Source organism: Pecten maximus, chromosome 6 (assembly GCF_902652985.1).
Source record: "Pecten maximus chromosome 6, xPecMax1.1, whole genome shotgun sequence".
Classification (NCBI taxonomy): domain Eukaryota; kingdom Metazoa; phylum Mollusca; class Bivalvia; order Pectinida; family Pectinidae; genus Pecten; species Pecten maximus.
This window is the reverse complement of record NC_047020.1, coordinates 28003786-28015369: the sequence shown is the minus strand read 5'-3', so window position 1 is coordinate 28015369 and position 11584 is coordinate 28003786.

Sequence of the window (11584 nt, the reverse complement as noted above, 5' to 3'; positions counted from 1 at the left end):
TTGTTTTTTTAAGTTTATGAAATGCAATAAAAAGAAAATTGAATGGTTTCCCGTTAAATATAACATATATTTCACTCGTATGCCAGAATATTTCGATATTTTTCACTCGTGCTTCGCACTCCTGAAAATATCGATATTCTGTCATACTCGTGAAATATATGTTATATTTAACGGGAAACCATTCAATATCCTCTATATACTTGGTTACCACGAATATTCGGGATATCTCGTTTTATCGTGACCCCCCCCCCCCAACTGACTTTGAGATAACAAATTTCCACAGTATTATTTGATAACATAATTAAGTCATATATATTATTTGATGATATACATAATCTACATAAAGTTGGCTAGACAACTATATTTGCAGCTCTTCACCTTCCACCTTTCCCCCTCTCTTTATAATACAGTGTAGCTAGCTCTGTTTAAATGTCAATATTGTTCTTTGACTAAATGTCGAATTGGCTTATGATAGGGAGTCGATGCCAAAATTTGGCGACACTGACTTCGATTGAGATTAATGATTACATAGCCTATAGATCTAGACGTAAACATAATAACACAAAAATGTCTAAATATAAACATAACTCACACTGTCCATTAAAAACCAGACTACTGTGATATTAAGCCATATTTTGATTAATATGTGCGGAATATGAAAGAAAATTATGTTACGCGCAATATACTTACCTCCATGGTAGATATTCGTTTCTATGCCCCCAAAACAGTTCATTTTATCTCGACAGAGAGCCGTTAAAGTGAAAAGTTTCCCATATGAAATGGAATCGAAATACGATACCGATATCACATGCTCTTTTGTGTGTCTTTGTATGTCTCCCCCCCCCCCCCCCCCCCCCCCCCCCCCCCCCCCCCCCCCCCCCTCCAAATATTGCAGAGAATATTGCAGAAAACACGTTTTCCGTGTATATTTAATGCCATCTTTATTTTGATCTTTATATAATGGCTTTTATTTGTATTACTCACAATAGGGGTCATGTCACTGTGCATGTCTATCTTAAAAATCGAGATCATAAGAAAAAAAATAAGTACAACATGAGGGTGAATCATTGACATGATATCGCCATCATGTGATAAAATTCGCCGACGATAGCAACACGTGTTTTGTTTTTTTACAGCAGGTATTTGTACCTGAGCTTTATTACACATACATTGTAGTTCATAATATACCCATAGTAACACATTTCAGTGTTGTGTGACCCAAATAGGCTTCCAGGCGGAGTCTGTTTAGGTGAAACGTACTACATGTAAGATGTGTATTGTGTTATCAGTTTTTTTTTGTAATATCATATATGATATATCTTATATATATTAGTATAAAATATATTTTATAAAGTATACAAGATATGGTGTTTAACTTGATGCAATTTATATAGGATGGCCACGATATGCATGTGGACACAATGAGTTTGTGACGTTAAGAGGAAATACAGACTACAATCACCATGATACTTCGGTCTCCTAAATGTTTAATGTTGACACAGGGTAACCAAATTTGAATTGTTTTCCTCAGGACCGTGTCAATTTGTATTGAACCATTTAATTAGAAGATCTTTTTAGCAGACAATACATACTGATCAAGCGTGTCTCTCGATTTGAATACGTAACAAAATGACATCCAAACATTAACCAATATGGGTACACACTTTAGCTCAAAACAATTGTGTGCCCTGCGACGGGTCTTAGTGAGGTAGTTATCAAATACTATAAGGAGGCCCAGCCTCAATATGATCCTGGCTGTTCATCGGGCGATAAACCCATCAAAACAAACAAACAAACAAACAAACAAACAAACAAAACAAACAAACAAACAAATAAACGATATTGTACCCAGAGTTCTGATGACTCGGGTTCGAGTCCCGGTCTTGCTGCTGAATTTTCCCCTCCCTTAAAGTTTGGCGTTATCACAGGCGCTTGCATCCGAAAGTTAAATACATACTTATAGAAAGTATTATCCTATCCTACTGTTTACGAAACGCGTCTGCTGCGTGATATAATCTGCTGTGTGTACCTTGGGGATCGAAGACTTAGAATCCAACCGCATAAGCCCGTCGTATGGCTTTATCAGAGCTACTTGGTTTTCTTCTGAGGTAGTGCATTTGGTGCACGTGCTCTACTTTAAAATACATTCCTTTAACCGAGATTTCGCCCTTATTCATGTGGTTTTCACTGACGATAGATACACAAGAAATTGGTATAGTGCCATTTATGTTTGTCCAGTGAGAAGTTGGCAGGTATTGGATGTAGGCCATGTGGCTATTGGGGAATCAGAATAAGCAAGGTTGTCACAAGGTTTGCCAATTCCTTGTCACACTTGCTAGTGGTGCTGTTGAGCCAAGGGAGTGCCAAGGATTTCAACGCGAACAAAATTAATTAAATTTCAATTCAATTTATCACACTTCATGGCGAATATTGCTGAAATCATAGTGAAAGGTAGAAGCATTATTGGAAATCTCGTTTGATTGCTAACGTAAAGCGTTGATAGCGTTAGGGACAATTCCACACGTCCGGGACTGATATACGGGTCCTTACGATATGTACAGAACTGATGTATGCCAAATCAAGTACAAAACCTGCTAGACAACCATGTCGTTATCTAAGGGGTGCTTTATAGAGTGGATGCATGTTGGCAAGGGGATTAACTAGTCTACCGTGGAAAATCGCCCATTAAATCATGACTTTCCGTGTCTGCGGGCTGCATTTACATATAAACTGCACAGTTACGCTCCAATCCGGGCGTTTCGATCTGAATAAAATGCATCAAGCCCAACTCCGCATACGGATGTAACTTTGAAGTAAAGCGGACGATTATACAATACTATTGTAAAAAGAAGGAAAAGTAAAATGGATCAGCGTAGTAAAAGAGAAAATGTGAAAATTATACCAGACGTTTGTAAAGTATATAACGGACGAGAGTAAAATACAACGTGTGTATAACGGACAAATGTCAAGTATGAAGCACGTGTGACAATATAACGGATGGGTGTAAAGTATTACAGACGCGTGTAAAGTAAAACGAACGCGTGTAATGTATAACGAACGTATGTAAAGTATAACGGACGTGAGTTAAGCATAACATAATCTTGTTAAGTATAACTGGTGTATGTAAAGTATAACGGACAAATGTAAAGTATGAAGCACGTGTGACAATATAACGGGTGGGTGTAAAGTATTAAAGACACAGGTAAAGTAAAACGAGCGCGTATAAAGTATAACAGACGCATGCAAAGTATAACGAACGCATGTAAAGTATAACGAACGCGTGTAAAGTAAAACGAACGCATGTAAAGTATAACAGACGCATGTAAAGTATAATGAACGCATGTAAAGTATAACGAACGCGTGTAAAGTAAAACGAACGCATGTAAAGTATAATGAACGCATGCAAAGTATAACAGACGCATACAAAGTAAAACGAACGCGTGTAAAGTAAAACGAACGCGTGTAAAGTATAACGAATGCGTGTAAAGTAAAACAAATGCGTGTAAAATAAAACAAACGCGTGTAAAGTATAACGAGCGTGTGTAAAGTATAACGAACGCGTGTAAAGTATAACGAACGTGTGTAAAGTAAAACAAACGCGTGTAAAGTATAACAGACGCATGCAAAGTATAACGAACGCATGTAAAGTATAACGAACGCGTGTAAAGTAAAACGAACCCGTATAAAGTAAAACGAACGCGTGTAAAGTATAACGAACGCATGTAAAGTATAACAGACGCATGTAAAGTAAAACGAACGCGTGTAAAGTAAAACGAGCGTGTGTAAAGTATAACGAACGCGTGTAAAGTAAAACGAACGCGTGTAAAGTAAAACGAACGCGTGTAAAGTATAACAGACGCATGCAAAGTATAACAGATCTAGACGCATGCAAAGTATAACGAACGTGTGTAAAGTAAAACGAATGCGTGTAAAGTATAACGAGCGTGTGTAAAGTAAAACAAACGCGTGTAAAGTAAAACGAGCGTGTGTAAAGTAAAACGAACGTGTGTAAAGTAAAACGAATGCGTGTCAAGTATAACGAGCGTGTGTAAAGTAAAACAAACGCGTGTAAAGTAAAACAAACGCGTGTAGAGTAAAACGAACGCGTGTAAAGTATAACGAACGCATGCAAAGTATAACAGATCTAGACGCATGCAAAGCAAACAGACGCATGCAAAGTATAACAGACGCGTGTAAAGTATAAGGAGCGTGTGTAAAATATAAGGAGCGTGTGTAAAGTATAAGGAGCGTGTGTAAAGTATAAGGAGCGTGTGTAAAGTATAAGGAGCGTGTGTAAAGTACTACGTGTGTAAAGTATTACGTGTGTAAAGTATAACGTGTGTAAAGTATTACGTGTGTAAAGTATAACGTGTGTAAAGTACTACGTGTGTAAAATACTACGTGTGTAAAGTATTACGTGTGTAAAGTATAACGTGTGTAAAGTATAACGTGTGTAAAGTACTACGTGTGTAAAGTATTACGTGTGTAAAGTTCTACGTGTGTAAAGTATTACGTGTGTAAAGTTCTACGTGTGTAAAGTATTACGTGTGTAAAGTTCTACGTGTGTAAAGTACTACGTGTGTAAAGTTCTACGTGTGTAAAGTATAACGTGTGTAAAGTACTACGTGTGTAAAGTATTACGTGTGTAAAGTACTACGTGTGTAAAGTACTACGTGTGTAAAGTATAACGTGTGTAAAGTATTACGTGTGTAACGTATTACGTGTGTAAAGTATTACGTGTGTAAAGTTCTACGTGTGTAAAGTACTACGTGTGTAAAGTATAACGTGTGTAAAGTACTACGTGTGTAAAGTACTACGTGTGTAAAGTATTACGTGTGTAAAGTTCAGCGTGTGTAAAGTATTACGTGTGTAAAGTTCTACGTGTGTAAAGTATAACGTGTGTAAAGTATTACGTGTGTAACGTATTACGTGTGTAAAGTATTACGTGTGTAAAAGATAACGGACGTGTGTATATAATAGTCGTTAAGTGATTTCGACGACGTCAACAATAACGATGGAATATCAAGATATTGTGACCTTTCTCCGCATTTTTCATGTCCTGATTGGTTTATGGAGTTTCAAAATTTAAGACAAAATGCTTTCACAATCTGATAAGGTATTTAGAATTTCTACTACTCAGCAAATTGGATTGCAGTGCGCTAGTAATTGACGTTCCCGTATTTGGAAAACACGTAAAGTCAATTAACTCCTGTTTGGAAAATTGTTTTCTTTTTAAGCGGTAATAACCGATTAAACTAATGTTGTAATTAAATAAAGCAAGCTTGTTATTTTGAGTGTACGGGTTATATTCCATATTATCGTACAGAAGGATGTAATTAAATGATGTCTGTTGTTCTCTTTACTTTCAAAGTGACATCTGTTTTCTTCTGTGCTGAGCTGTGTGACACCGCGCTGGGACATAATCTACAATAGTCACAATTGATTACCAAAAGCCATTTTTCTATCTTTCTTTTTCTCTCAGTGAATTATTGAAGGTATTATGATGCCTACAGTGCGGACACTCGTCGAAGAAGCGCAGACAGCAACACTACCATCTACTTCGTGAACCAGATTTTGTAAGATTCAATTAAATGGAAGATAACAACATTTTCAATAATCACCTTGGCTAAATACCAGCATGTCCGCCAAGCATAGACAACACCGCCTTGATTGGGTAGAACAGACGACACTAATGCCGGCCAAATTTATTGCTAAACAATTCTCCTTTTAAAGATATCTTCACTTCATATTTTGTGTTCATACTTTCGTTTTTACTTGCTGATTAGGGAGTATGCCGAAAGATGAATACTCGACACGCAAAACTCAATTTATTGAATAAAGTATCGCAATAACACTGACGTCATCGAACAGTGACGTTTAATATTCCGACTGTTACCTGAATAATTACTCTGATAGATTAGTGGTGGCCTTGTTAAAATGTTCTGTACTTGAGTGTGGTGGCGGCCTTGTTAAACTGGTATATAACTGAGTGTGGTGGCCTTGTTAAACTGGTATATAACTGAGTGTAGTGGTGGCCTTGTTAAACTGTACTGGAACTGAGTGTGGTGGTGGCCATGTTAAACTGGTATATAACTGAGTGTGGTGGTGTCCTTGTTAAACTTGTATGTAACTGAGTGTGGTGGTGGCCTTGTTAAACTGGTATATAACTGAGTGTAGTGGTGGCCTTGTTAAACTGGTATATAACTGAGTGTGGTGGTGTCCTTGTTAAACTTGTATGTAACTGAGTGTAGTATCCTTGTTAAACTGGTATGTAACTGAGTGTAGTGGTGGCCTTGTTAAACTTGTATGTAACTGAGTGTGGTGGCGGCCTTGTTAAACTGGTATATAACTGAGTGTTGTGGTATCCTTGTTAAACTGGTATATAACTGAGTGTGGTGGTGGCCTTGTTAAACTGGTATGTAACTGAGTGTGGTGGTGGCCTTGTTAAACTAGTATGTAACTGAGTGTAGTGGTGGCCTTGTTAAACTGGTATGTAACTGAGTGTAGTGGTGGCCTTGTTAAACTGGTATATAACTGAGTGTGGTGGTGGCCTTGTTAAACTGGTATGTAACTGAGTGTGGTGGTGGCCTTGTTAAACTGGTATATAACTGAGTGTAGTGGTGGCCTTGTTAAACTGGTATGTAACTGAGTGTGGTGGTGGCCTTGTTAAACTGGTATATAACTGAGTGTGGTGGTGGCCTTGTTAAACTGGTATATAACTGAGTGTGGTGGTGGCCTTGTTAAACTGGTATGTAACTGAGTGTGGTGGCCTTGTTAAACTTGTATGTAACTGAGTGTAGTGGTGGCCATGTTAAACTGGTATATAACTGAGTGTGGTGGTGGCCATGTTAAACTGGTATGTAACTGAGTGTGGTGGCCTTGTTAAACTTGTATATAACTGAGTGTGGTGGTGGCCATGTTAAACTGGTATATAACTGAGTGTGGTGGTGGCCTTGTTAAACTGGTATGTAACTGAGTGTGGTGGTGGCCTTGTTAAACTTGTATGTAACTGAGTGTGGTGGCCTTGTTAAACTGGTATATAACTGAGTGTAGTGGTGGCCTTGTTAAACTTGTATGTAACTGAGTGTGGTGGCCTTGTTAAACTGGTATATAACTGAGTGTAGTGGTGGCCTTGTTAAACTGGTATGTAACTGAGTGTGGTAGTGGCCTTGTTAAACTGGTATATAACTGAGTGTAGTGGCCATGTCAAACTGGTATGTAACTGAGTGTGGTGGTGGCCTTGTTAAACTTGTATGTAACTGAGTGTGGTGGCCTTGTTAAACTGGTATATAACTGAGTGTAGTGGTGGCCTTGTTAAACTGGTATATAACTGAGTGTAGTGGCCATGTCAAACTGGTATGTAACTGAGTGTGGTGGTGGCCTTGTTAAACTTGTATGTAACTGAGTGTGGTGGCCTTGTTAAACTGGTATATAACTGAGTGTAGTGGTGGCCTTGTTAAACTGGTATGTAACTGAGTGTAGTGGTGGCCTTGTTAAACTGGTATATAACTGAGTGTAGTGGTGGCCTTGTTAAATTGGTATATAACTGAGTGTAGTGGCGGCCTTGTTAAACTGGTATATAACTGAGTGTAGTGGCGGCCTTGTTAAACTGGTATATAACTGAGTGTTGTGGTATCCTTGTTAAACTGGTATGTAACTGAGTGTGGTGGCCTTGTTAAACTGGTATATAACTGAGTGTTGTGGTATCCTTGTTAAACTGGTATGTAACTGAGTGTTGTGGTATCCTTGTTAAACTGGTATATAACTGAGTGTTGTGGTATCCTTGTTAAACTGGTATGTAACTGAGTGTGGTGGTGGCCTTGTTAAACTGGTATGTAACTGAGTGTAGTGGCGGCCTTGTTAAACTGGTATATAACTGAGTGTAGTGGCGGCCTTGTTAAACTGGTATATAACTGAGTGTTGTGGTATCCTTGTTAAACTGGTATGTAACTGAGTGTGGTGGCCTTGTTAAACTGGTATATAACTGAGTGTTGTGGTATCCTTGTTAAACTAGTATATAACTGAGTGTAGTGGTGGCCTTGTTAAACTGGTATATAACTGAGTGTGGTGGCCATGTTAAACTGGTATGTAACTGAGTGTGGTGGCGGCCTTGTTAAACTGGTATATAACTGAGTGTGGTGGTGGCATTGTTAAACTGGTATATAACTGAGTGTGGTGGCGGCCTTGTTAAACTGGTATATAACTGAGTGTGGTGGTGGCCTTGTTAAACTGGTATATAACTGAGTGTAGTGGTGGCCTTGTTAAACTGGTATATAACTGAGTGTAGTGGCGGCCTTGTTAAACTGGTATATAACTGAGTGTAGTGGCGGCCTTGTTAAACTGGTATATAACTGAGTGTGATGGTGGCCTTGTTAAACTGGTATATAACTGAGTGTGGTGGTGGCCTTGTTAAACTGGTATATAACTGAGTGTGATGGTGGCCTTGTTAAACTGGTGTGTAACTGAGTGTGATGGTGGCCTTGTTAAACTGGTGTGTAACTGAGTGTGATGGTGGCCTTGTTAAACTGGTGTGTAACTGAGTGTGATGGTGGCCTTGTTAAACTGGTATGTAACTGAGTGTGGTGGTGGCCTTGTTAAACTGGTATGTAACTGAGTGTGGTGGTGGCCTTGTTAAACTGGTATATAACTGAGTGTGGTGGTGGCCTTGTTAAACTGGTATATAACTGAGTGTGGTGGTGGCCTTGTTAAACTGGTATATAACTGAGTGTGGTGGTGGCCTTGTTAAACTGGTATATAACTGAGTGTGGTGGTGGCCTTGTTAAACTGGTGTGTAACTGAGTGTGATGGTGGCCTTGTTAAACTGGTATGTAACTGAGTGTGGTGGTGGCCTTGTTAAACTGGTATATAACTGAGTGTAGTGGCGGCCTTGTTAAACTGGTATATAACTGAGTGTTGTGGTATCCTTGTTAAACTGGTATATAACTGAGTGTGGTGGTGGCTTTGTTAAACTGGTATATAACTGAGTGTGGTGGTGGCCTTGTTAAACTGGTATGTAACTGAGTGTGGTGGTGGCCTTGTTAAACTTGTATGTAACTGAGTGTAGTAGTGGCCTTGTTAAACCTCTTTGTACTTAGCATAGTGATGGCCACATTGGCTTCCATCATGCATTGGGAGCCTGAAGTTGGTTCCGAGTTCCGAGTTCCGGTTGAGTAAAACGGAACTCGGAACGTTCCGTTTTACTTAAATGGAACTTGGAAATGGTTTCTAGTTTCATTTGTTTTAAACGGAACTGGGAGTAAAGACCAAGTCCCGTAAAGTTCATACCTGACTAATAAGTGACCCTACACTCATTGACGTATCATGCATTTTCAGATTCGGGTCTTGTAATGAGATAAAGTACGTAGAATATTTTCTTTAAGGAATTTGGAAACTAATTCCTAGTTCCGTTTGTCTTAAACGGAACTCGGAACTGGGACCAAGTCCCGTAAAGTTTACACATAGTAGTTCGTTTGTCTTAAACGGAACTCGGAACTGGGACAAAACCAATAACGCTAATACATAGTATTTTAGTTTTTCTTAAACAGAACTCGGAACTGGTTCCTAGTTATCTTAAACGGAACTCGGAACTCGGAACCAGCTTCAGGCTCCCCTTCAGGCGCCCTCCATCACTTGACAAGTGCACATTTTATTAGACTGTTATCGCTGTGTGTCTGGGTATATTAAGTTCTAGCTCCATTAATGACTAGATATAAAATGGTTTTACTGTCCGAGTGTCGGCTCCTGTGGTGTGGTCCGTGATATCATAGACAAACCTATCGTCTCCAGATAACACACATAGTGATATAATGATACCATACATGAACACCCGGCAACGAGGACGCTCTAATTGGCTTTCTGGTTTTTTGTCTTTTCCATTAATATCATGCTAGGTTCGTTCACTTTCATTTCATATTATTCAAGTTTGAATGAGTATTTTAATTTTAAAACTGTGAAATTTAAAACAAAAGCAGAATCTTTGGACTCTTAAACATTATTCCTCTCAGTAAGATACACCAAATTCTAACAATTATATGGTTTTTTTTCTAAAATAATTATCTAAAAATTCAACTAACAAAGTAGTCAATTGTTGTTCAATTGTTATATTATAAATATATATATAGTCCATTTAAAAGCACATAGAGAAGAGCGATGAATGCATTCAGGATAATTGGTGTCCTGTGGATATTATCAGTTTTAGCAGAAGTAGAGTTCAAACTGTGGCTTGGAGGTACATGTAGCAACTTCATTGTAATTTACCCTGATTTAACACTGTGTAGAAATTGCGCTCTAGGGTCTAAAACTGGTTTGATCATCATTCAATTATGTCACAAGTTCCACGGCGTCAAGCAAGAAATGGACCTAGATTCAAAATATCGCAGTTTGAGATCTTATGTCAACTTGAGAAAATGCTGTTTTCAAGAATGTTTGTCAACCATATTTATTAGATGATTTACAGATACTTTGATATCAGATTTAATATCACTGATTTTTCATTACAGCTTAGAGAAGTCAGGATCACCAGAAAAAACCACGGGAATCATCGGATGCTCTGAATGGATAAGCTTTACAACTACAACGACGACGACGACGACGACGACGAGCATAACACGTCGGATTTTAAATAGCTCAGGGTTATTCCAATTACAAGATTTTCCCATAGTCTTTATTAAACTGCATCGAGCTGATGTACACATATGCTATCGATATTGCAAATAGATTCCCTACTACATGTATATGAAACACGTGTAAAAGTTATACTAAGTACTACACGACGTCTGCGATCAGGTCTTTGGTAATTATAACTTACTACACGACGTCTGGGATCAGGTCTTTGGTAATTATAACTTACTACACGACGTCTGGGATCAGGTCTTTGGTAATTCTAACTTACTACACGACGTCTGGGATCAGGTCTTTGGTAATTCTAACTTACTACACGACGTCTGGGATCAGGTCTTTGGTAATTCTAACTTACTACACGACGTCTGGGATCAGGTCTTTAGTAATTCTAACTTACTACACGACGTCTGGGATCAGGTCTTTGGTAATTCTAACTTACTACACGACGTCTGGGATCAGCGCTTTAGTAATTCTAACTCGTATGAATAAATTATAATCATCAAATGCTTTCATCAGTCCAATATGTAAAGGGATGTCTCGTTAGATCACCAATTAGACTTAGAGATTTGGAAAAATATTGATCCTAAGTAGAACTCAATACCATTTTGGTTTCTCATCAATTTTAACTATTTTGGGGTGTGACAAATCCAATGCAGAGTTGTGCCAAGCCGACCAATGACTCTAAAGTGGTCAAAATGACAATTCAAAATGGCCGCCAAAAGTTTGTATAATTTGCATTTGTAAAATTGTGTTATGCGGTAATTAAGATATAACAACACCATGATATCTGTTTGGGCTGGCTTTTTTATTGTCATTATCATAAACAAACGTTTGTATGTCTTAAACACATACTTCGAGGTTAATACTATAGATACAGATTCCAAGATGGCCACCGAAATGACTGTAGTGACATGCTTAACAAACTAGATTGTTTCGGTGTATGAACTATCTTCAGGTTTAACCA